Raw genomic sequence first — 27831 nt, 5'->3', positions numbered from 1 at the left:
CGGTATCCTTCGACTCGTAGTGCGCATTGTTCGAAGCAGTCCTGGGCACGTGTCTTTCGGTAAGAAAATTTTCCCAGACTGCCCGGTGGTGGACTCCAAAGGAGCCCAACCAGCCAACTACAGGCGGAGAAAAGTGTATCACTGCGAGGACCAGCACGTGGGCAAGTTTCATTGCTCGCCAGGAGCGCATTTGTGATAAAAGTCGTCCCTGTAGTAGATCCAGTCCCTGGTAGGTTGACTGTTGGCTACGGGTGCAGCTCATCGGGGACAAAGTCCGTCAGTGCACTATGCCACGTGTCCTGGCAGGGGGCGGATGCGAAAAGTTGGAATAAAATTCCAATCACGTTTTTATTGTCTTTTGCATCCGTACATTCATTCCGGTGCTGGGCCAGAATCGCTCCGCTGTCCGCCGTAAAGCAAGAAAGTTATCCACGAGACGAGATTTGGCTAGTTGCCCGCAGTCGAGCTAGGTGGGGCGTTTCGAGGGGCTTGACTTCCCGTGGTTTTGTATCATATTACTATTCATTCACGCGCCCAGTCGTAGTTCTAAATGATTGGCTCTGGTCTTCGCTGGTAGGCGGTCACCGGGCGACGAGAAGTAATGGTTCGACAGTTGCCATGCACTAGGGCGCACTCGAATAGGAAGTAGCTTTGGGAGAATTTTGGTAAAATTCTGGTGACTTTTTAATTCTGTTGACTTCCATGCATGGGTCTACGTCAAAGTCGCAAAATTTCGACAGGCTTGTTTGAACTTGAAGGAGGAACAAATCTCAAACCATGTCCTACTATGTGCAAGCTGCAGTTGTTAGTTGCATCGTGCAACCACACCGCTCAATCATTTTCCATTCATTTTCAATTACATTAGTCCTGTCCATCTATCTATAGATATTTTGATCATGTTATCGAAGCAAAACTATCCTGAGCATACTTCACACCGTTTAAGGTGACGATATGTGGATGCCAGGAACGCACGCTTGCTGCTAGGCACCGACGCGCTTGTTTACATTGAGAAAAAATGGAATTCGAAGTGAAATTCAAACGCCCAAATGAGAGTTTTCGGATATTTTCCTTCGGTCATCTGCACATTGGCAGAAAATTTGAAGTTTAGTGTGTAAACGATTAAAGTTTCGCGGGTGTTTAAAGTGCATTTGACAAAGTGTTATGAAAATGAGAAGAAGAAAAATAAGTGTTTCGAAAAGAAACCCCAAGTGAAGAGGAGTGATATTTTCGCACAAAATAAAAGCTACAGATGGAATTCCGTCAAAAACTCGGGTTGATTGTATAGGAAAATGTTTAAGCTTCCTCAAGTAGCAATTTCGTGGTACACCGGCAAAGTTAGTGTATTGAAAAACGTATTTGTATATTTGCTCATGTCAGATACATGGTTAGGTAGCGGAGAGGGGTGTGTGCGGCGTAGGAGCTATGTTGTGGCTCGCATGTATAATGTCCTTAAGTATGCTTGAAAATGCTAAACATTACATTAAAACCAAGCTGGCCACTACAGAGGATAGCTGGGTCACAAATTACCACTAATTCACCATGCTGTGAGTAAAGAGTTTTCTCTCATAGTAGGCGAGCTGTGGTCTGTGACAGGTAGCTTTTTTTAGCGCCCGATTCCCCCCGTACATTCTTAAAGAAAAGTGCGTTTTCACATAAACATTGCTTGTCAGCTAATCATAAGCTGATCGCCGGAGATTCGTTAAACCTGAGCAGTCATTCGTTTTCGAGCGCTCGATCGAGACACAAGTGTTTTGTTGCCAGTCCGTGCAGTGTATAGCGACAAAGATTAATGCTAATCCGCTTTCAAGGTTATCTTGCGCACTCTTCGCATGGTCGAGGTTTCAGTATTTTTTCCCTGCTTTGTGTTTCTGTTTCTGAGTACCGTTAGCGGGCCAGTGACCAAGGCGGTGATGACATAACTGGGCAAAGGGCCCGTGCAAAAATAACTTCCCCTGACGGCGGTTCATCTCAAGGTGAGATGAACGTCGAAACAAAATCGGCTCCCCGGTTCAAAGTATATCCAAGCTCGGCCACCGGGCCCTTCATGATCTTCTTCCGGACCAAAGACAAAAGGTGTTTGAATCTGCTGCAGATTGCTCGAGTTCTGACGGATCGGTATTCGGCCATGACAGGAATATCGAAAATTTGCCCTGGGTGGTTGTAAACAGTTTAACTCAGGCAAACGATATTGCTGGTTATCGGCCCTTTACAGCTACTAGGGTTTAAGTCTGCGGGTCGTTTCCGATTCGAGTCTGAGTTGCGAGGACCTACGGACACATGGAACGGGCTGTTTCAAAGACCCCATGCTTAAGTCAGCGAAGCTACTAGAGTGCAAAGGTTTGCATTCAGCATCAGTCGCAGCTAACGGGAAGAGGACATACGTCAACTCAGACCCTTATTGGGTAACCATCGCCGGTTCTGCTCTACCCAACTACCTCCTCTTTGAAAAATGTTCGTCTGCTTGTTCTCCATTTTGTGCCGCGGGTCCTGAACTGCACAAATTGCAAAAAAACTGGAACACACAGCCTCCCATTGTACAAATAAGGTTCGTTGTGGGAAATGCGGTGGGAATCATGTGGATGATTCCTGCGGAAGGGATGTCGGAAAGTGTCTCTACTGTGGTGGGAACCCATATGATCTCCCGACATGACAGCGCAAGGAAAAACTTAAGCGTTTCCTTCAGGGACGTTCTAAGCGATCTGTTGCAGAAATGCTTAAGAAAGCTACGCCATCGGAACCTACGAACATCTATACTAACTTGTCTGCTGACGAAGATGACTGTGATGTACCCCACGAGGGAGCATCTTCTGCTATGCATAGAAGCAATAGAATAAGGAGGAATATTTCCTCTCCCAAGCTTCGTTGTAAAGGCTAGACGTCTCTTCTAAGTCTTGCAAAAATAACTGCTCAAGGAAGTACTGGTGCAAAACCGAAGCAAGCAGCTCGTGGTCTCAGAAACCTGAGCTCAGAAAAGAAATTCCCAGCACTTCCAGGGACATCAAAAACCCCAAGTGTCCCATATCTCAGCCAGAGAAAGAAATCATCACTGGTTTAATAACATTCTCTGACATTGTGGATCGTATTTTAAAAGTTGTAAATATTTCTGACATCTGAAAACATTCTTGATACAGTTGACAGCGATTGAATCTTTCGATGGATAAAACATCGAACGAGGTCATGGATTCGATCACTGTTGAATAGTGGAATTGCAGGAGCATTATCCCGAAATTCGATTCTTTTAAAATATTACTAAATAATTTGAAAAGCGATGCATTTGAATTATGCGAAACATGGCTAACTTCAGAAATTGATCTCAATTTTCAGGATTTTAGTATTACATTCTCCCTTTGGGGCACGGCTCGGCGTTTGCGAAACTGAAACAGTACTAACGAGAGCGTGGAATATTCAAACCGTTGGATATTCGATTTCGCCAAGAAGATTTGTCCGGATTTCGCCCCGGCACAGAAGATCTCCCGCGCCGCGTCCCCTCACGATTAAACGAACGAAACACCTTTTCCGATGGTGGAGTTCTCACTTGCTATAAAGTCATGTAACAATAAAGCCCCAGGGCAAGACAGAATAAAATTCAACATGTTGAAGAATCTGCCAAACTATGCCGAGGGACGCTTATTGAATTTATTTAATAAGTTTCTTGAGGGTAACATTGTCCCTCATGACTGGAGGTAAGTGAAGGTCATCGCCATCCAAAAACCAGGAAAGCTACCCTCCGACCACAACTCCCATCGACCGATTGCATTACTGTCCTGTATCCGAAAGTTGTTCGAGAATATGAGCCTTTTCCCTACAAGTTTGACGGAAGCAAATGGCTTGCTGTCAGATACATAATTTGGTTTCTGCAACCAATTTGGGCTATGGAACGAATGATTGTCTTGCGTTGCTCTCTACAGAAATTTGAATGGTCTATGCTAGTAAAGAGCAGATAGTGTCAGTTTTCTTGGATGTTAAAGAGGCTTTTGATTCAGTTTATATCAACAGTTTTTTCGATTTGCAAGGACCATTGCAAGATGCCTTGGACAATTCATCTGTTAGGGCCCTCCAGCTGGGTATCCTTACCGGAGAAAACTGAACAGCTTGCATTTTCAGCATCAATTAGCCAAACCATTGCTTAGGTTTGAACTTGTCACATTAGGTACCTAAAACAGCAGTGCCAACAAAGGATCAACTTACTCCGTACAATAACCGGAAAAGGGTGAGGTACTTACCCAGAGACCTGATTGGGCCGACCCAAACAACGATATTATCAATGGTGGAATACATGTGTTTCTGTTTTCGCTCCGCTGCGATCATACGCTTCATCGAGCAGGAGCGAATCCAGTATTGTTGTTTGCGTAATGCATTTGGTTAGTCCATGCAAGTTTGGAAAAGCTTGTCGAGCTCAATTCCCATACCCAATTTTTGTCTTTGTACTTCGTTTGTATAACACAATACATCAATTTTTCATCGCATTATATTAACTGAATTCTTTATTTCATGCTTCTGAATCATCTATATTCTACGACACATCTATGAAAAATGAAATTAATGGAATACCAGATCACATACATTCGCAAGTTATCCCAAACATTTTTATAGTTAACTCCGAGAAGTTGTTTTACATGACGGGTCAAGTTACGAGGGCTCCACTGGTTTAGGTACATTTATTCAAAACCTCACCGCCTCTTTCAAACTCAATGATCCTGCTTTAGTTTACGTCTCAGACTCGCTGCTATTCAGCGAACCCTTGGCTTTATTGATACCTTGCGTATCGATCATTACCTTACTATTTCGGACAGCTTTAGCTCAATGCAAGCTCACCGTTCGGTGAATCCCATACATTCCATATTTCCTGGGGAAGATATGGAAGCTCTTGCATAGCTGATCTGTAAGATCGTACAATATTACCTTAGCTAGCGTTCCTTCGTATTGCTCCATCTCACGTAATAAAGAAGCGCATTCTTTCACGGTGTCTTTGTAGAGTAACTTTATTAAAAAAAATCGGCAAAACTTCAGGATACGAAAGAATGGACTTTTTCCTTTCATTTGCTCCAGAACAACTAATTATTTCAAAGATCTTTGTTTGACAACATTGATTTCACGATGATACTAGTTTACTTTTTTACCACTAGGTGGTACTATAGCCTTTCAAATAATACTGAAACTGAGAATCTCATGACAAATTCCATTGTCTACAACTTCGTAGAGAAGTGTAAATTGATATAAAATTATCCGAGAAAGTTAATAACATTTTATCAGTTTTTAAATTTGCACAGGGCCTACTGGTCAAAAATTCGTTTTTCAAGGACTCACAAAAATTTTTTGGGTTTAGTTGAACAGTGTATTCAGATTAATTTAAGTGCTTACAATGTCCCATTTTAAAAGAGAAATGTTGACCAAACTTATTCGATTCTCTTACCTTTTATAGAATTAAATTTAAAATTAAAATTAAAATAGTAAACAAATTTTATTTATTCAATCATGTATTCGTGTCTTCTTTATAATATCTATTTCAATTCTGGGGGATGGCTATTCTAATTTAAAATTACTGACCTTCCTGATCGGATTCTGCATGGTAAAATACAATTGGTTTAAATTCAAACTTTCTATTTGAATTAACTTAATTAGACAATTCGAGTCATTGTAACAAATGACGGATTTTATTGCATCTCTTGATTGGAAATTGTGTTAGTCATTTTCAATATTATAAGAAAGATGATTGAAAGAGAGAAACAATTTTGAGTTTTAGTTATATGTTTGCTAATTTTTGGGAAAGATTCCATTCATCAGAATGTAAAAATGTAGGATAATTCGCTTGCTTTCAAATCGCAATTTACTTTACTCAGTATCTTTGAAAAAAGTCCCAATTTAATACAAACTTTGTCTGCTCTTCTATATACCTCCTTGGTCATAAGATATCATTTGTGCGTAAGAACCGGTGGAATCTGGAACTATGGTTTTTCTGCTTTCAGGTGGGACTTTGTCAGCACTCAGATTCCTCTGAATGCAATGTTTAATTAAAGCAAACCATTTTTCACAAATGGAAATATTTTTTGAAATTGGCTTATTAACCAATAGGCCCCGCGTGACTTTAAAACTTTGGCAAAATTTTAATATCTTTCCCGAACGATTTTAGATCAATTTATAGTTCTCTACATAGTTGTAAACAATGAAGTTGCCCATCCTATTCTCACTTTTATTTGAGTGTCTATAGCAATACCTAGTGGCAAAATTGTGAAACAGTATCATTGTAAAACCTACGTTTTCAAACAAAAAGTCTCTAAAATAAAAAAAGTTGTTCTGGAACCTCCGACAGAATATTTTACTTTTGATTGTAAATGAAAAAGCAAAGTCCATTCTATCACATATTGAAGTTTTGGAGATGCCGATTTTTTTCGAATAAACTTGTTCTACCAAACACACCGTGTCTTTAACTGGGGGGTAGGGGACTTCTAGAAGGTGACATCTACGAAAGACCTATCTGCTTTCAATAACTCTCGTCAGAATACACTAGAAAGCAGATATCGTGGAGATTAGGACGGTAGCTACATTATATCATCCCGATGGTGAAACCTTGGTTAAGAGGATTTGGAGGAATGTGAGTCGCGACTTCATTTGTGTGATGTCTCAGCTCATGTTAAATTACTACACGTTAGACGCTTAACTCCGACATATTGACCTGCGACTAGCAGTATCCGCGCTTGTGGCGACGGTTGTCGCGATATCGAACATATTGTCTGGGCACGCGCCGAATATTATTCCGCCAGATCTCAACTGTTGGATTCCCTTCGGGACCGAGAAAGATCACTCAATGTCCCTGTGCGATATGTACTGACATTATTATTATTATTGATTATTATGCTTTATTGTTATTATTATTGATTATTATGCTTAGAAGTGCCCTCATCCGTATGTACCGTGGTTTTATACGATTGCTAGGTGACTCGAAACAACTCTGTCGTATAAATTAATAAACAAGCGATCTACAGCGCAAACATTCCACGCGAAACTCGGTGTGTTGTCGATCTGCATCTGTGCCGTACTGTAAAATCGTCTGGTGAAACCGCTACCGACATGAGGAGAACGTCCATGATTTTTCCTGAAGAAGGCCGTCCGAGACTGTAATCCATGCCGTTGGATTACAGTTTCGGACGAGACCATCTCCCCTGTCTCTGATAGCCAGATGTAGAAATTCACCCTCCCCTTCTGCATATCTTCCGGAAGCATATTTACGACCACCCCCCCCCCCCCTTTGGTAGCTCTGACTCCCTTAATCATTCCCTCTAGTTTTAATTTGATTGTAAAATTTTTCCCTTAGTTAATAATTAATTGCTCTACCCAAGTAACAATTGAAGTTTTATAGCACGCTACAAGTGCAATCTAAGTTTTATGATTGCATAAAACCTCAATTGTTACTAGGGTAATAATCTTTCTCTCAAAAATCTTAAGCTGTATTACTATTAAAAAATAAATGTTCTTACGAGGAGATACAAGAGAAGATTGTATATTTCTTAGCTTTATTATAAAAAAAATCAATGCGTGATCCCCTAGTTTAAGAAATTTTAAATGTAAAACAAAAAAATTGGCACCGTTGAGCTAAGGTAATGGTGCGGGACGGTGAACCATGGGGACTGTCAATACCCACTAAGCTATAAATTATAAAAATGTGCTATGCTATACACTGAAACCTCCATTTACGAACCCTTTTTTTACGTAATATTCAATTTACGTAACTTTTTTTACGAACTAAATTCGAATTAAAGAACTCTTTTTGGAAAGTTTGAGTTCGTACATTACAGCATGCAGTTATATACTTATGTATTCTTAGTTAATTGTTACTAATATAAGTTGGGTATTTTCGGAATGAGGTTGACGAGTGCATGACGGAAATCGATGTCTTGAACCATTTTGGAATCCAAGATGGCGACTTCCGGTTTAGATAAATTCTTAATAACCACAACATTATGGGTACAGGACAGATTCGATAATCCGTTGGGTGCAGAAAAATTTCGCTTCGGATAATCGAATCAACCGGATAATCGAATCAAAAAATCAATTTTCTTCATGAAATATATTTGTTATATGTTGAAAAACAGTATCTAAGGTACATGCATTTATGTTTGACTTATGGACGAATATCGATCGTTTTATATTCTATATAGTGAAAGTACGACATGTAATAAGTTATTTAGCCAACTTATTTTATTTTAAAGTATTGTGCTCGATTAATTTGGATTATTATACTTAGGTTTGGTCTAATAATCAAGACGCATAAAACTAAATTCTCTGCGTGAAACTTCAGTTAACTTAATACTGGTTTCGGTAAATTTAGACAGAAATAACAACTGAATTTGAGATTACGCACCACTGGTTTGTATACAACAATAAAACTTTGGGAATCCTCTAAGAGAAGCAACATGCCAGATTCTACTGAGAAGCCCAAAAATTTGTTCCAAAACCATCCAACACAAGTCCAGTAATGGACGCCTGCTGAACGGTCTGCTGGGCATCGCCAAACGTTGGTCCAACAAAGAACCAGCATTGGACGATTTTGAAACATGGATTTTCTAGGAGGACGAATTTTTCACACCTTACTAATATCAAAAATTCCCAACTTTTTATGCGCACGACACCAAGAAGCGTGCGTTGTTCAATCAGCAGCAGTATCATCATCGTCATCATGCGCTCTAGAGATATCGTTTAGCGAGCCAATCAAAAACTAGTTGAATCTTGGTTCTTGGATATTTTTAGCTATAAATATGCTCCTTCAAACGCATTAAATGATTCAGTTTGTTTTACATCGTCGCACAGTAAACTTTTTTCTCTTGTTTGCTTAGTGGAAACATCATCCAGGATCTTCATTTGGCCATTGTTCGGCGTTCTACCGAGTCGCTTAAGGGCTGTTTAGTGCATCTACTTCGTAATGAATTATTAGCGCTGTTCATTTCAGAGCGGTGCAAAGTACTGACTAAGGTGAAGTTTCCGTGTTTGCCCACTTTCGAATTTTTCTACAACAGAGTTTGTCAGCTTTTTGACCCGATTTATGGTGGAATTAAAGCGAAAGCCTTTGCGTAAGTGTGTTATGAATTGAGAATGTCGATGTTCTTAAAGGTATTTAGAAAGTTTCAATCTTTTTTCAAACTGATGCGATAATAGACTGACTCCGAAGAGTATTTTGGGGTTTCATTTCATACCATAGATAGTTCCAAACAATCTAAAACCAATATGTTCAGATTTCGTCAGTCCTAAATACATAATGGGGCTCACAGAAGCGGTCATTGTATTCATCCTAAAAACTGCAGAGAAAATCGCAGGCATCTACAGAATAATGTAGTTTGTAGCCAATCGATTAGGTGCATCAAATTTTATTGCACACCTCATTGAATTGAAATATTTTTTGATTAAATGAAATATCTTGATTTTCCCAAATTATTGTAATTTTCAAGAGTTTATAATTTTGTTCTTCCAGAAAATGTAGCTGACATCAATTTCTATTGATTTTTGTGTTCAAATATTAGGATAGAAAAAAAAAGTATTTTTGTGAATCATGTGAAATTTTTGTATTTCCACGTATTTTTGTGAATATTTTGTGAGAACATATAATTCTGCTTTTCCAAAAACTATAGCTAGTATCAATTGTAATCGATTGGTGTACGAAAATATGTAAGTCATCGCATCGAATTCAAAATTATATGATGATGAAGTAAGATTTCTTTATTTCTATGAAGATTTCATAATTTTTTAGATAATATTTATTCTTTCAGAACCTGTAGTTGGTATCAATTATAGATGTGTAATGTGGCTTAAGAAAAAATAATATGCGGACAATTGAAACAATTTCTTCGGACTACGGATAATCGAGCCATTTTCTACGGATAATTGAGACTACGGATAGTCGAATATGGCCTGTATTTTTGGGATAGGGTTGACGAGTGCATAACGGAAATAGAACCCATATTGTTTGTTATCAAGAATATTGCTACACCGGCAATCGTCATATTGAACTTGGAAAAGGTTCCAATTGTCCATTTTTAGCATCTACTTTCCAAGCCCATTCCAATAATACCCATATTGTTAGGGTTATCGAGAATATTGCTCAATCGGAAGTCGCCATCTTGGATTTCGAAAAGGTTCCAATTGTCCATTTTCAGCAAAAAATGTTCCAAAAATATCCATATTTTTAGCGTTATCAAGAATATTGCTCAACCGGAAGTCGCCATCTTGGATTTCAAACCGGTTCCAATTGTCCATTTTCAGCATCTACCTGTCAAGCTCGTTCCAAAAATACCCATATTGTTAGGGTTATCTAGAATATTGCTCAACCAACGAATATTAATAAGATTGTGAAGCAAACTTTTTTACGAACTAAATCCCAAATAACGAACACTTTTTTCCGAACTAATTCAGTTTACGAACCCCCGGTTTGGTTCGTAAATGGAGGTTTCAGTGTACCATCAAGTTTGACCGGTTGTTCGATTGAAACTCAAAGTATGTTTTAGTTTTAGGGATTTAGCGTCTAGCCGACGCTAATCTATTCCGACAAAAAATTAGTGTCGGATGAGACGAAGTAGAAACGCACCCATGACTTTATAATAAAAATGTGGTAACTACTGTTAAATGTTTCTACTGTCATGACGTCACTTTTTCATTGGCAAATGTCGCAATAACTCATGTTCTTAATCGTCCTGTGCCACAACCGCGAAGTCAGGTGGCTTGACGCGAATCATTTTGTCACCTGTTCAATGCGAATCAGATCACCAATAATTTAGAAATATTTTAAAATTGACCTTGTCTTAATCTTAATAAAAATACCACAAAAATATTCAATTTCTCTTACATTTTGCGATGGTTCGTAACTCCCCAACAAACTAAAAATGCTGATGCCCCGCTTTTCATGCAATCTGCGTATCTCAAACAAGATAACGATTATTTTAAATTGCTTTAGCCTGTAGATGTATTAAGGTGTCCTTTACCAATACCAGTTCACACATTGAAATTCGATCAATATTTAACTTTGTTCACAACTCCCCACCGGCCACTAGTTAAAGATGAAAAAACCTTTCTGCTTCTCGTACTTAAATAATATTTTTAAGTGAACGCGAAATAATTTGGAACGTTTTCTTCGTGCCTTTTGATGTTCTTTCTTAATTTGTGGAGTTATACAGAATTCGTTTCTGGAATGCCATTTAACCAATTGAGCACTCTATAAGAAGATTGTTGTGCTTTCTTCTTCCTTCTAATGGATTACGATTAATTTTATGATATAAATTGGACTATATTTGCTAATTTCTGATTTTGCCAAGACTAACCTTTGAACACAGTTCAGTTTGGTTTTATTAGTTGCAACACCATCTTCAATCGAAAATGCGTACTTTTAGAGAAAAACATTTTTATCCAATTTATCCAAAAACTCTAGGGAAATCGACAAAAATCTCATGATATTTCACCAAATCACCAAAATTGTTTATACCATGAAAGGTTTGATCGTATAATTGAGAAAATCATTTATTTGTTTTCCAACATGCAGCAATTTAGAATTTAGGTAAGTTATTCAAATTGGATTATGCCAATATTGAAACTCTAATTGCATTTTCAAATAAATTATTATTGAAACAATATTTGTCAGAAACATTCCTTCTGTTCAAAGACCGGGCCCCCTTTACAATTCTGGGCTCTTGGAGAAGTACCCCATCTCCCTCCCATCCCCAGGGCCCTGATAGTGACCATTTGTGGCTAACCATCTAATGTATTGTTTTAGAAATGTAAAGTAAACTAAAAAAATAAATCTGTATAAAAAACTTCAATAAATCTAACACCGAACGCACATATTCATTGAAGAATGAACCTCCGTTAGAATTCGGTTCTTGGCAAAGGTCGTTGTCCTGTCACACCTTAATAATGTACTTTCGATTAGAAAACCCGAAGTAATCCCATAGGATTATTCAAACATCAACCTACGAAGCGATTAAATCCTAAAACAGGTCACCGGAGGTCGAACTCTGTTAACAAAGTGTCATCTGAAGTCATTTATTTTAATTAAAACTTACTTTTTATACGCTATTATTAATATCAATTAGGATACGAAAGGCACGGCAGCAATAGGTAATCCGACTATTGCCACTATGCCAGCGTCTTCCGTATCGACCAGACAGGTGTCATTCGACCGAGCTGTGCTAGTTTATCCACCCAGTCAACTTTCGCACGGTAATGATGATGAGCAGAGTTTTTGGCACCTTGCTCCCCGTGTGGAAGCAAATTTGATCAGTATTTCGACGAAATTATTACCCATCCGGACTATCTAGACCACCCGCCTGAAAATTGCGCACAAACTTTTCACGCTCCTTCCTTTATGTGAAGCTCGACCGGTGGAAGTTCCGAGAATAGAAATAGTTCGTACGGGATATATTATATATATAGGAATAGTTCCTGCTCGCGCTCACCGGAAACTTCACCGGTATGAAGCAGATAAATTTTCCACCTGAACAAACCGTATCCACTCGATTCAATTGGGTACGATTCCACTCCAGCTCCGTCAGTCACTTTCTCCGATGTTTGGATTTAATTAATTTTAATTGAAATCATTCTCCGTTCTGCTCGCAGGAAGCTGAAAAGTGCACAGTGGATGCCGCCTGCTGTTTTCTGTGCTTTTATTCGCTGCATTTGGGTGCTGGCATTAAAGATAGTTTCGGGTTACCACTGTAAACACTAGTTCGTTTGATTGTCTGGAATGAAATTTTTGAAAATACTTTTCGAAATTGTTGAAATGTTATTCTAACAAAACTGCCTGATTGACAACTGAACAAAGCGATGTAGTTTTGAATGCAAACTAAACTAGATGACAATCGTTCTCTTGAATAATAGTGATAAAACAAAATCATTATTGATAATAGCAGTGGAAGCATAAAAATGTCCAATGGTAATACTGTGAAGAGTCGAACTGTCGATAGTGTCTTCTTTATTAGTTGGATCTCCCCACAGCGGTACTGTCCATTGTCTGGTATTACGTGATTCAAAACAAACCAATCCCACGAATGCTTGATTCCAATCGGATCCTTTGCGGTACTTAACATTTGCAAATTAAATAGCCTTCCCTTCCGTTGGATCAGAAGTATCCATTGTTTCCCGGATAATTTATGACCATTGATTTACAGGCAAGCATCTCGCATTAAATAGTGCCAGGAGCTATGCGTACACGGCCTTCAACTTTAATTGGTCAAACATTCCACCCGTTCCCCGCCCATGTCAACTTATGCTCCTTTTTCGATATCCGAAGCCCAAAAGCCTAGAGCGGAGACTAGCGACGGCATTCAGTTTGATATTCATTCGGCAGCCTGTTGATTTATGGTCAACGTAATATCGATGTAGAAAGAACGATCCTTTCCCGGCTTTGCAGCACTGCTTACGCGAGATTTATGGGCGTGAGTGATTTAGCGATTTGAGCGGATGGCGGTCGTAAGTTATATTTTCCGGGATACTACGTTGCCGTCAGTGCTAATGACATCTTTAAAACGTGTGGGTGTGTGTTTAATGTTCGGGTTTGTCGGGTTTCACTTTTCTACTGCTTGGGTAGGTGGTTGGGGGTCGGCCGATGATGTCTCCAGGGGAACGACATTGATCAAAGCTGATGCTAATTGAACGATAACAGTGTTCTTATTAAATCATCACCCCTAGTAATATTGACTGCAAGCGGAGATCTAATGCGAAGGACGACAGTGGAGAGAGGAACTACGGTGCAAAAATGAACAGAGATTCTATCTCGGGGCGAGCCGAATGTTCGTTTTCGACAAGGGATGCTCTAAAGCGGTTCACACACGAGGCGACAGGAGAGCAGCCAATAAAATGTATTCAATATGGTTTTTATTCTACCTATTCCAACGCTGTCGCCGCGTTGGTGTGGCTAGAACAAAATTCATAGTAAGTTGACATTGTGACATGTGTCCTTTCGCCTCATGTGCGTACAGCTTAAAAGACTTGGTGACCAAACGGATGAGACAGTTTGGCCCAGTATCGAGCATGTTTTTCCTGGAATCGCAGTCCATTTTACGCATCCCTAACCTGTATTCTAGCAACGAGCTCCTGGGAGGACCATAATTTTTTGCTCTTGGATGCCGAAATGATAGCGAAACATCACTGACTGATATTCATTTTCGCATGTCACGGTACGGGTCCACGTAGGAATCTGACGCAAAAATTCAATACACTTCGCGACCAACATTGATTGTGCGTTGCGGAATGAAAGGAATGCGTTGGCAACGATCTGGTCTCAACTGTACGGTTTGCTGCATATCGACGAAGAAGACGCCAACGACAACGAGTATGGCAGTTAATGATTTCCAATGAAGTAACATCATTTATAATTTTACTTTCGAAAAATATTGAAATACACAAACCGTTTTACAGTTGGAAATGGGGATACCAAAATGTCTAGAATTTACTCGGAGCTGTTTCAGAGACATGTAATTCTCCACAAACATATGATTACGGCCTAAAAACCAACTGCGCCAATCAGAGATGTTTATAGTAACCGAAAGAAAAATATTTTTTCTTTCATAAACTGTTGTGAACTGTGTTCGGCTAGTAACGGTTTGTCCGGAATTTCCATTCAAAGTGGATTTTGACAGCTGGCTTTTAGGCCGTAATCATATATTTGTCGAGAATTGATTTTTCTTATGGGAAATTTAATGGTGTGCAGTCAAATCTCTAAATACCGTAGGTAGCCCCTGGTCGCTGTCAAGGAGGCCGTGGGGGAGGTCACACAATTCCTGCAAAATATGTCTTTTCTACGAACTAAATTTTTTTCTTCTTTAATTTTATAACCCGCTTTGCTAGCTTTAATGTAGACGTATAACACACAAATCACAGCGTCCTGCATAAATAGCTACTGTTTTAACGATTGTGAGCCGATTTCATCTTAGCATTTTTTGACACAAATTCACCGTGGTGAAAGTATCTATCTCCTCCTAGTTAGACGATTTGGGAATTGAAATGTTTCACTCTAGAATATCAAAAAAATATTAGATTTCACATTTCTTAAGAGGAAAGGAACGGGAGGCAACCAAGGTATATTTCGTAAAAATGACACTTTAAAAAAATAACGTTAGTATGCTCATTAGGGTGACAATGATTTATATGAAAAAAAATTTCGCATCCTACACCCCCTAGCGTCGTTCCAAATCATGAAAAAATGACACTGTCCAAATTTGAGTGAAATCGGTTAACCCTAACCCCTCCCCCAAAGAGCTTAAAGTTTGTATGAGATTTTTGGCCAAAATGTATGGGGAAACACTCGCAGTTCATAAAATCGCCGCTAGAGGTCGCTGTAAACTTCCGATCACTGACCTAGGAAGGAGTTAAGCTCTTGAAGATATGCTGAACAAGTTTGTCGAAGACTGCAAGACAATCCAACCAACCGTTAAAGAGTTATTAACGTTTAAAGATGGATACTGCTGCTTAACATTCGCAAAGGGCGTAATCCGCTGATCTCATGTATGTGAACCACGAGTGAAGGTGGGACAAAGTTAGGAAAAACTCATATATCTCTGAAACGATAAGAAATAGAAAGTTATGATGTTCCACAAAGTTGTAGAGGAATAATAGGACCTTTTGGTTTCACTAGAAAGTTTCAGGATTTCTCCGCAAGGTGGCGGTAGTGAGCCAAGCAATTTAAAGGGAATACTCCTATCTGTATAGCGGTAAGAGATGGAGCATTTGGATGTTCTACAAAGTTGTAGAGCAGCAAAAAATATTTTCTTTTCTCATTTGAAAAATGCAGAATTCTATCACATGGTGGCGCCAGTGATCAAAATTAATTCAAGGTAATACTCCTATCCATACAATGGCAAGAGATAGTGCAATCTGATGTTCTGCGAAGCTATAGAGTATTTCAAAGGCTTTCGTGTCTCGTTGTAAAAATAGAATTTAGGCCGCTTAGTGGTGCAAACAGCATAGAGTATGAATATATTTTAATACACCTTTTGAATGTATTCTATTTTTTTCGAATTTTTACTCCTCTTTCTTATGCAGAGATTCTTTTATTATACATAACATGTTACAAAATTTTCTTAAGACTATCATGCCATGATAAAACCTATATTCTTAAATATCTTCGTAACCCCATTTATATTTCTCCTGTTGCATTCATTTATATAGCATTTTTAATTTTTTTAACTTACTGTTGACTAACTTTAAGAGCGCTCTTGTATCAGAGATGTCGTGTATAGTGTCGCGCGTCAGTGCTCGTTTATTACCTCTCGCAGAAGAAGCGTACACAATGCACTGTGAATCCAGTTGGACTGGCATTGGTTGCACGATTACAGGGCTGATAATTTGGTGATAGGTGAGAACTACTAGGGTCATTCGAATGCCAATTAGTGACTTTTTCATAAAATCTGGCCTCGCTTATAACTTAGAAATAGGCTGCTCGAAATATATTCTGTTTTCTTACGCGGACTACAGGGCTTAAGTACTATATTGTGCTAGAATATTGCCAGCCTGGGATAAATACCTAAGTAGTCTACAATCCAATTCGCGCTGTGCTTCTATTATATTCAGCATCCCCTTTTTTGCAAATAAGCAAAGCGTGCATGCCAATTGCGCTGCCTGCCCAACAGATCACCACATCACCGGATATTTGAATTTTGCTATTGCAGATCTTCTAGAATGGGTGGATCGTCTCGACAGCTGGGTATTTTATGCGGTTCATCGCGCATGTTGCTCGCTATCGCCGGAGGAATATAGTGTATGTTGTTGTCGTCGGTGCTCGTTGGTCGCCTCAAGACGTGCCATGTGCTGCGAACCCAATTCAAATGATATTGGTTATACGAGTACAGGACTGATATTTTGGTAGTAGGCAAAGGATGCTACGCCCATTTGAAGACCCGATGGTCAATTTTTCGTCGTATCTGATACCACACAAAACTTCCAAACTGAACAATTCAAATCAATAATTTGGAATTGTAGTTCATGTGAGGTCATAGAAATAAGGATTACCATTCCACAGTGGTCCAGAATGTAAATTTAGCAGGAATTTTGAGATTTTTTCTAAATCTAAACAACTTAGCCTTAATAAGTCTTTGGAGAAGTTTTCGTAGTTTGTGGGCTTCTTCATTTTGTTAAAAAAAACAGATAGGCTAATTGTACCAAGATCAAAAAAATAACTTTTTAATTATTCCAGCTAGAGCCAAATAACCTTCAACGAAGGTGTAGAACGACAAATCTTGGAAAAGTTTGCTGAAGACATGGGAGCTCTACCTATCATGCTTTTCATTTTACAACTTACACTTTTATTTTAAAATTGAAGGTTAGAGTGTTTCTTAGTGTTTATCAGAAAAACTGTTTTAGTCAAATAACTTTTGCGGTATTGATTTAAAAGTGAAGTAGTCTACAGACAACTTTAAGATTGTTTTAAGGAAAATAACTTGTTTCATGGCAACTATTTATATCTGTTTCATGGCAACTATTATATCTAACTATTTTTGCTGATGAGTTATGAGTACTTTTTCGCCAACAATAACAATATCACTCATTGGGGCAAACAAATAATAATTCTTTTTCAAGTATAACTAAGGTCATTACTAGAGTTATAATTGAGCAAAAAATAACGAATACGTTATTTTCTAAAAGATCATAAAGTTGATTACAAAAATTCTATTTTTGATAATATAAGTTCTTATATCTTTTGAATAATAGAACCTAGCGTTTTAATGTGGGTGGTTCTAATTTTTTAAAATCTTAAAATTAACTTTTAAATGGTTCGAGATAGAGCTTCGTAGAAAATAAAATTTTAAAAAACTTGGTCGAAGACACTGGAACTCTATGTCGTGTATTTTCCATTTTACAAGAAATTTACCAAAAAAATAGGATGTTTCTTAACAAATGGTTTTCTTTATATAACTTTTGCAGTTTTAATTTTTCATAAGGATCACGTAAGAAAAACTTTCTGATATTTTGAAGGAGAGCATTTTGTCTCAATGTACCGAACCTCTAGCATCTCTCGTTAGAAAGTTATATATACTTTTTACTAAAAATAAACTCTTTTATGAGTAAATATTGCAAGACGTAAAAAATATTGTATTTGCCATTTTTTGCGATCTATACTACAAAGCATGCTATATCACACGACAACAACGGTATTTAATGTTAAATGTCCTAATCGAAGATAATGCTATATGAAAAAGTTATATTTTTTTTATAAAAAAGTTCTCATACCTTTCAAACGAAAAATTTTTAGTAGTTGGAGTTTTAAAGAAAATTATGCACCTTAAAATAATCTTGTACCCGGGGTGGGCGTAGCGTAGTTGGTAAATCGATTGCCTTGTACGCAGCGCACCTGGGTTCGAGTCCCGACCCCGCACATAGGGTTAGAAATTTTTCATAAGAGATTTTTCTAACCCGAAGAGGCGAATGACCTTAAGGTTAAAACCTCTAAAATCGAAATAAAAAAAAAATCTTGTACCCCTGTCCATAGGGTACTTTAGTGTAAAAGGAAAACTTTTTATAGAAATAAAACCGTTTTTAAGGAACACCTTACAGCTTTCATTTGGATTTGTCGGGCAATGGAAGATATAAAAGCTAGAGCTTGCGTGTCTTCAGCAAATTTGGCTAAAATGTGTTGTTTAGCAAATTTGGCTAAAGCTCTATCTCGAACCGTTCAAAAGTTTCATTTTAAATATTGCTAAAGTTAGAACCACCCTTGCTTCTGTTTAAAGCAAAATAAAGGGCTTGTAAAGTACAACAACTTTGCCAAACATATTGTAAGGCTAAATCATTTAATTTTAGCAAAAAGAGAAAATTCCTGCTAAATTTACATTCTGGAGCCCTGTACTAAGTAACTCAACAGTGACATTTTTTCTAGGACCCCAAAGTAAGCCTATAAAAGTGTGCTTTTTCGAAAATTGTACCGCGGCGGAACCCATTATACTATGCAGCGCTGTTCCGTTTTTGTCGTGACTAACGACTTATCATTCAATATACGGGCCCTTTTCAAAATTTCGGGATGAAAGTCGTGTAAGGTTTGGAACGCTTATATCTTTTCACATCATACTGCATGGAATTAATCAATTTTCGGAATTTGTCGAAAATAAGTTCAACAATGTTGTATAAAATTTTGAGGTATGTGTGACATGCATTAATAACGAAAACCTGTTTTGAAAAATCTTTCGAAAAAAACTACTTGGAAATGGGGAAAAGTCCGCTACAGTTTTATTTAAATTTTTTGTGTAGAGCTGTTTAGAGCATACAGGGTTCTCCAAGGGCTGTACAATACCGGGAAAAAAATATTTGTGAACTGTACACGGCTGGTGGATGAATCAATTTGTGTCATTACCTACTACTAGCAGAGGAAATTATTTTCATTTCTGATAGAGAGTAGCATGCACGACGAAAAACCGGATTTTAAACACCCGCCCGTAACCAATTCGTGATTCTTTACTGCTAACTTCATGCACCGAGCCGAAAAAAACGGATTTTACAACACCCAACTAAAACCAGTTCGTGATTGGTTACCGCTAATTTCGTGCACCGAACCACACATCTTGAACAAAATATTGTAATTTTAGTCGGTCTCTATTAGTCGACCTAGTTGAATAACCGGAGACTACATTTCAACATTTTTCCTGCATTCGTGAACGTTTTTCCTAATAAATCGCTGTTTTAGGCTTTTAAAATTGTATTAAAAAATTCTCATCTACAAAACAAACATAAAAAAGGAATAGTTAAGGTATGAGAAAAATTAATTAAAAAAAAATAAAGACAATCGGTTGAGTGGTATTTCAGGAATCGCGATCACGGGAAAACCATTTTTTTACAATCGGTATTTCGAGATAATCGAGTTTAAAATTATCACTGTGCTTGCTAGACGAAGCACTGTAGCGCTGTAACTTTCGATCTATTTCTCGGATCTCTATAAAAATTTGGAAGAATATTCTCAAGGAGTTGAACTTTCAGATAAAGTAATAAAAAAAATCGATTTTTTGAAAAATAAAAAAGGTATGTAACCCCTTAAGCTTCATACACACAGTATATATGCGTCCTTATTCCAATTTTAATAACGAGACACGAAAGCCTTTGAAATGCTGTATAACTTCGCAGAACATCAGATTGCACTAGCTTTTACCATTGTATGGATAGGAGTATTACCTTGAATTAATTTTGATAACTGGCGCCACCATGTGGTAGAATTCTGCATTTTTCAAATGAGAAAAGAAAATATTTTTTGCTGCTCTACAACTTTGTAGAACATCCAAATGCTCCATCTCTTACCGCTATACAGATAGGAGTATTCCCTTTAAATTGCTTGGCTCACTACCGCCACCTTGCGGAGAAATCCTGAAACTTTCTAGTGAAACCAAAAGGTCCTATTATTCCTCTACAACTTTGTGGAACATCATAACTTTCTATTTCTTATCGTTTCAGAGATATATGAGTTTTTCCTAACTTTGTCCCACCTTCACTCGTGGTTCACATACATGAGATCAGCGGATTACGCCCTTTGCGAATGTTAAGCAGCAGTATCCATCTTTAAACGTTAATAACTCTTTAACGGTTGGTTGGATTGTCTTGCAGTCTTCGACAAACTTGTTCAGCATATCTTCAAGAGCTTAACTCCTTCCTAGGTCAGTGATCGGAAGTTTACAGCGACCTCTAGCGGCGATTTTATGAACTGCGAGTGTTTCCCCATACATTTTGGCCAAAAATCCCATACAAACTTTAAGCTCTTTGGGGGAGGGGTTAGGGTTAACCGATTTCGCTCAAATTTGGACAGTGTCATTTTTTCATGATTTGGAACGACGCTAGGGGGTGTAGATTAGTGATTTCAAAAATGGTCGTTTTATTGTCACCCTAATGCTCATGTATATCCATATAATAATGCCCTAATTGAACAACATTTTTCTCAAATTTCATTGCAAAATTCTGAAAATTGAACGAATGACAGTGAATCAACTAGACCAATCGTTTTGAAATTTTGCACAGGTTTCTCGATTTTAAAATTTCTTCGGAAACTTTGGAGCCCAAAACCCGAAATTTAGTTTTCGTGTTATTGTAAAAAAATAATAATATCAATGAAAATAATTTTATGAAAAAACTGCCATAGTTACCTGGGAAATGATTGGAAGAAAGACTGTGCAAAATTTCAGAACGATTGAACCAAGAGATTTTGAGTTATGATGTACACCGCAATTTTCCGAGGTGAAGATTTATTGTCACCAAATTTCCAAGATTTTGGAATGAAAATTTAAGGAAATATTATTCAAATATTGATCTATTGCATGAAATTTTATTGAATGAACTAACACTTTCTCTATCATCAAAAAGCACCTAAGTAGTTCAATCAAACCTCAAAAAGTTATAAATAGAGGTACCGCGTGCCCGTTCAATCATTCGTCGCTCTCTTGCCAAACGACTGACACGATGACTGTATTGTCCGGACGGTACAATCGTTCGTGTACATGCAAATTTTCAAGTCGAGTAAGACGAAGAGCACAGAATGAACTTAACACACAACAAGGGAACGAGTGCAAATATTACACGGCTTAACTCGTACACAATTAAACCGTGTGTTCGTTTCCTTGCTGTGTGCAAAGTTTATCGCACGCTTTTCCCCTACAGACGTATGGAAATGCGATAGACTCGAGTTGTGTATACACGATAATTTGCAATAGTGGTGGTTAGGGTGTGTTCCCGAGCAGAGTCTGATAACAAATTGAGAACTAAACTTGATGTTCTGATGTGGTAGGGAATGATTGCTCAGGTTGTTATCATTTTGGTCGTTTTAACGGTTAAAAGATCAAAATCGAAAGCAGAAAAATTGCACTATGACATCAAACAGAAAACTATTCATGCTATCAGTGAAAGCAAATTGAAAACTCATTGAGATGGTGATATATTTCTTTGATAACAAAATAAGTAATTAATTTGATGTTTGTCAAAGAAATAGAAACAAACTTTTTTTTTTTCTAAAAATGTAAGCACATCAAAATGAGATCAAAATATGATGTCATATCTGAAAAAGTTTAAACTGATATCAAAATAAGATTTCAATTTGAAGCTTGATATCAAAACATGTTGTCTACTTGCTGTAATTTTGATGTTGGACTTTGCTCGGGTTTTTTTTTTTTATTCATTTCGTTTATTTGATAGGCACAAATGCGTTAGCTTGGCGGTGCCAAATTCTTTTGTTTTTACATTTTGTATATTTTAAAACTAGGAGGTTACAATGTTGAAATATTTTTTTTAAAAAAGAAAAATTTTACAGCTATCTTAAGACTAGAAATAAGATTCTATATACAAGAGAGGGGGCGAAAGATTTTTTTTATGAAAAAATTTTAAAACAAGGAATTCAATAGTAATAATTTTTAGGAAATATTTACAGTTATCTTAAAACTAACAATATAGTTTGGTACACAAAAGGGGGAACAAATATTTATGAGAAAATTCGCAGGTGTTTTAAGACTAGGGATACAATTCTATTTACAAGATGGGGGACAATAGTTTTAACAAAGAGGTAAAATTACAACTATCTTAGAACTAGGAATACAGAATACAAATTTGAACTTTTTTAGCGGAGACTTATGCTTGGTCAAGATATTCAGAGGGGGGCTGTAGAAGCAGTTGCATCAAGGACAGGGGAGAGAAAGCGTAGATGGTGACCGGGAGAGAAGAGCAAAACTTGCAACTTTCGCTCAAACGGGAGATCAGCGAAAGATTACCGCCTCAGTCTAGTAGGTCGGATTGGCGGATGGTATTCTTCGGACCCGCGGGGAATCCTTCAAAAGTCATCGGACCTTGAGTCGCTCTCGCTTCAGTTTCCGTAGTGGTAAGTGCGACGGCGGTTACATAGTTGCAGTCTGGAGCTGATCGGTCCCACAAGGCAAGAGAAAGCTTCTAAAACGAGAAATAAGAAGAGAGGGGCTAAATTGGGATATTTGTCGTTTTTATGAAAGTATAAATAAGGGACATATAGGGGAAATCACGATTTGCCAGTATATCTCGGACTGGGACATTGGGTGGTCTACCTCGGGCCCGAAGGGAATCCTTTAACTGAGACCTGGCGTCCAAGTACCCGGCGCATACCCAGACAACGTGCTCGATGTCGTGATAGCCCTCGTCACAAGCGCACAGACTACTCTCCGCAAGCCCAATACGCCGCAGATGCGCATCCAAGGTGTAGTGATTGGACATAAGTCGGGACATTACACGAATAAAATCCCGACCCACATCCATCCCCCTGAACCAAGGCTTCGTTGATACCTTTGGGATAATGGAATGTAGCCATCGTCCAAGTGCACCATTGCTCCACGAGGTTTGCCAACTGTTGAGTGTCCTCTGACGACAAATACTAAAAAATTCGTTGAAGCAGATTGGTCTTTCGTATATGTCACCATTTAATGCGCCCACCTTTGCTAATGAGTCGGCCTTTTCATTGCCCGGGATAGAGCAATGAGAGGGGACCCAAACAAAAGTAATTTGATAAGATTTTTCAGATAACGTACACAAGGACTCCTGTATCATCCCCAGAAAATACGGGAGTTGCTTTTTAGGCTTCACCGCACGAAGAGCCTCGATGGAGCTGAGGCTGTCCGAAATGATGAAGTAGTGATCTGTGGGCAGAGTGTCGATGATCCCAAGGGTGTACTGAATTGCAGCTAACTCTGCGACGTAAACTGAAGCGGGATCATTGAGCTTGAATGAAGCGGTGATAGTATTGTTGAAGATACCGAAGCCAGTGGACCCATCGAGATTTGATCCGTCAGTGTAGAACATTTTGTCACAGTCGACTTCTCGGAATTTATTATAAAATATATTGGGGATCACTTGCGGGCGTATATGGTCCGGGATTCCACGAATCTCTTCCTTCATGGATGTGTCGAAGAATACAGTAGAATCAGAAGTATCTAGGAAACGAACACGGATGGGAGTATATGAAGAAGGATTAATGCTCTGTGTCATGTAGTCGAAGTACAAGGCCATAAATCGGGTTTGAGAATTAAGCTCGACGAGCCTCTCGAAGTTTTCAATCACCAACGGGTTCAGAATGTCGCATCGGATGAGCAATCGATATGAGAGTTCCCAAAATCGATTTTTTAGCGGAAGAACGCCCGCCAGCACTTCGAGACTCATCGTATGGGTCGAGTGCATGCAACCCAAGGCAATGCGCAAGCAACGATACTGGATTCTCTCCAGTTTGATGAAGTGTATGTTCGCAGCGGAGCGGAAACAGAAACACCCGTACTCCATCACCGACAATATCGTTGTTTGGTATAACCTGATCAGGTCTCCTGGGTGAGCACCCCACCATGTTCCAGATATTGTTCGGAGAAAATTGATCCTTTGTTGGCATTTCTGTTTCAGATACCTAATGTGACATCCCCAGGTACCTTTAGAGTCGAACCAGACCCCGAGATATTTAAATGTGAAAACCTGGTTGATCGTTGCACCCATTAATAGAAGCTGGAGTTGCGCCGGCTCACGCTTCCTAGAAAAAACAACCAACTCAGTTTTCTCCGTGGAGAACTCAATACCCAGCTGAAGAGCCCAAGCAGACAAATTGTCCAAGGTATTTTGTAATGGTCCTTGCAAGTCGGCAGCTTTGGGCCCTGTAACAGAGACCACCCCGTCGTCTGCAAGTTGCCTTAGCGTGCATGAATTGGCAAGACAATCGTCAATGTCATTCACGTAAAAATTGTAGAGCAGGGGACTTAGACATGAGCCCTGGGGAAGACCCATGTAGCTAAATCGCGATGTTGTTAAATCGCCATGCGAAAAGTGCATGTGCTTTTCAGACAACAGGTTTAGCAAAAAGTTATTTAAAATTGGCGAAAGACCATGCTGGTGCAGCTTCTCTGACAGAATGTTGATAGAAACTGAGTCAAAAGCCCCCTTAATATCCAAGAAGACTGATGCCATCTGCTCTTTGTTAGCATAGGCCATTTGGATTTCTGTAGAAAGCAACGCAAGGCAATCGTTCGTCCCTTTGCCTTTGCGGAAGCCAAATTGTGTATCTGACAGTAAGCCATTTGCTTCAACCCAATTGTCGAGGCGAAACAAGATCATTTTCTCGAACAACTTCCGAATACAGGACAGCATTGCAATCGGCCGATATGAGTTGTGGTCGGAGGCTGGTTTTCCTGGTTTTTGGATGGCGATGACCTTCACTTGCCTCCAGTCATGAGGGACAATGTTACCCTCAAGAAACTTGTTAAATAAATTCAACAAGCGCCTTTTTGCAGTGTCAGGTAGATTCTTCAGCAAGTTGAATTTGATTCTGTCTAACCCTGGGGCGTTATTGTTGCATGATAAGACAGCAAGTGAGAACTCCACCATCGAAAACGGTGTTTCGTTCGCGGTATCGTGAGGAGACGCGGCGCGGTACGTTTTCTGTACCGGGACAGAGTCCGGACAGATCTTCTTGGCGAAAGCAAATATCCAACGGTTTGAATATTCCACGTTCTCGTTGGTACTATTACGGTTACGCATACGTCGAGCCGTACCCCAAAGAGTGCTCATCGCTGTTTCTCTCGTTAACCCGTCGACGAACCGGCGCCAATAACTGCGTTTTTTGGCTTTCATTAGACTCTTCATTCGCCTTTCTAACGACGCGTACTGTAGATAGCTAGCGGGCAACCCGTCTTCCCGGAAGGCCTTATATGCAGTGGACTTTTCCGCGTACAGCTCTGAGCACTCTTTATCCCACCACAGGGTGGGAGACCGTCCATGGGTATTCGCGCTGGGTACTGGTTTAGTCTGAGCTTGATTCGCACTGTCGAGAATCAAGCCAGCCAAAAACCTGTACTCTTCCTCCGGAGGAAGTTCTTGAGTGGATTCGATTTTAACGGATATCGCGGTCGCGTAACTCTTCCAATCAATGTTCCGTGTGAGGTCATACGATACATTGATTGTTTCCGATGGTCTTGAACCGTTAGCAATTGAAATCACGATAGGCAAATGGTCGCTACCGTGGGGATCAGGGATCACCTTCCACATGCAATCTAACTGTAGCGAAGTCGAGCATAGAGATAAATCCAACGCGCTTGCGCGTGCTGGTGGTATAGGAATCCGCGTCATTTCTCCCGTGTTTAAGATGGTCATGTTGAAATTATCGCAAAGATCTTGGATTAATGTTGATCTGTTATCATCATGAAGACAGCCCCATACCGTACCGTGCGAGTTAAAGTCTCCCAGAACTAGCCGCGGTGCCGGTAAGGATTCCGTGATATTACAAAGCGTTCGGTGCCCTACCGAGGCTCTAGGAGGAATGTAGATGGAAGCAATGCAAAGGTCTTTACCTTTGATTAAAACTTGACAAGCGACAATTTCAATGCCTGGTGTCGAAGGGAGGTTAATTCGGTTGAAAGAATAGCACTTTTTGATCCCCAAAAGTACTCCTCCATAGGGGTTTTCTCGATCCAGACGAATTATATTAAAGTCGTGGAAGTTGAGATTTATATCGGAAGTTAACCAAGTTTCACATAATGCGAAAGCATCACATTTTAAACTATTTAGTAAAAATTTAAAGGAATCGATTTTCGGGAGGATACTTCTGCTGTTCCACTGTAGAACAGTGATCGAATCGGTGACCTCGTTCGATGACTTAGCCATCGAAGGATACGATCGCTGCAAGGAGGGGCCATTTAGTAGTCAACTGCTTCAAAAATGTTTGCACTATAGGGAGAAAACGTATCAGAAGGCTTTTAAGAGGATCAGTAACATTGAAAGCTGTGAAAATTAAGTCCACTATGTCAGAAAATTTCATTAGTCCGTTACTGGACTGAGTATCTGTTTGAAAAAAGGGGACACTTGGGGTTTTTGGTGTCCCTGGAAGTGGTGGGTACTCCTTGTTAGAATTAATATTTCCAAGTCCTGGAGCAAATTGCTTCGGCTTTTGTGCATCACTTCCGTTGGATTTATTGATTGCGGTTAGCGCACTCTGAGTGGACGACACCTTGGCACCCTTACGAGGCAATGTAGGGGAGGCTGGATTTCTCCTCTTCCTGGATTCCCCTGGGTTAACCAATGATGTTCCCTCTTGTGGGTCGTCAGATTCTTGCTCAACGCCAGCCAAAAGAGCAAAGGAATTTTCGGAAGGGACAGATGGCGAAGCATTCTTTAGCATTTCTGCATAAGAGTGCCTCGAGCGATCCTTAAGGGAGCGCTTAATTTTATCCCCGCGCTGCTTGTACGCAGGGCATGATTTAAGAGCATGTGAAGGGCCCCCGCAGTAAATACACTTCTCAGTTTCTCCACCGCAAGCGTCATCCTCATGCTCTCCCTCGCATTTGCCGCACCGTTTTTTATTGCCACAATAAGTGGCTGTGTGGCCCAGTTGCTTGCAATTGCTGCAGTTCATTACCCGCGGTACAAATAGGCGAACAGGTAGGCGAACCTTATCCAGGAGGACATAGTTGGGAAGAGCAGATCCGGAGAAAGTCACCCGAATCGAGTCTGACGGAGAATAAGTTGTCTTATCATTTTCAGTTTTTGCGGAATACAATTGCTTGCATTCCAGAATTTTCACCTTTTGAAGTGAAGAGTCCTTAAAGCAGCCAACCCCGTACTTCAACAGGTCTTCGCACTTTAGACCCGGTTCGGCGACGACCCCATCGATCTCCACAACTCTACAAGGCACATACACTTTGAATTGCCTCGTAAAACGCTCGCTGCGAGCAATCTGGTTTGCCTGGTCGAGGTCATTTACTATAACGCGTATCTTATTAGCTCGAACACGTGTTATCTGAGCCACGGACGGGTAGTTGGCAGTCAGCTCCCGTGAGATTTCTAGAATATTGGGCGATTTCGTGTTGGGCCGGAAATACACCACCCAGGGTCCAGTCGAACTGGCTG

General features: G+C 39.4%; 1 protein-coding gene across 2 annotated transcripts in view; it reads right to left on the bottom strand.

Annotated features, from left to right (window-relative positions):
• Positions 1 to 27831, bottom strand: part of LOC131684253 (furin-like protease 2) — a 590883-nt gene that overhangs the window by 380722 nt on the left and 182330 nt on the right. The gene's annotated exons all lie outside the window — the stretch shown is intronic.

Source organism: Topomyia yanbarensis, chromosome 2, assembly GCF_030247195.1.
Source record: "Topomyia yanbarensis strain Yona2022 chromosome 2, ASM3024719v1, whole genome shotgun sequence".
NCBI lineage: Eukaryota > Metazoa > Arthropoda > Insecta > Diptera > Culicidae > Topomyia > Topomyia yanbarensis.
This window is presented reverse-complemented; position numbering and strand designations above follow the sequence as displayed.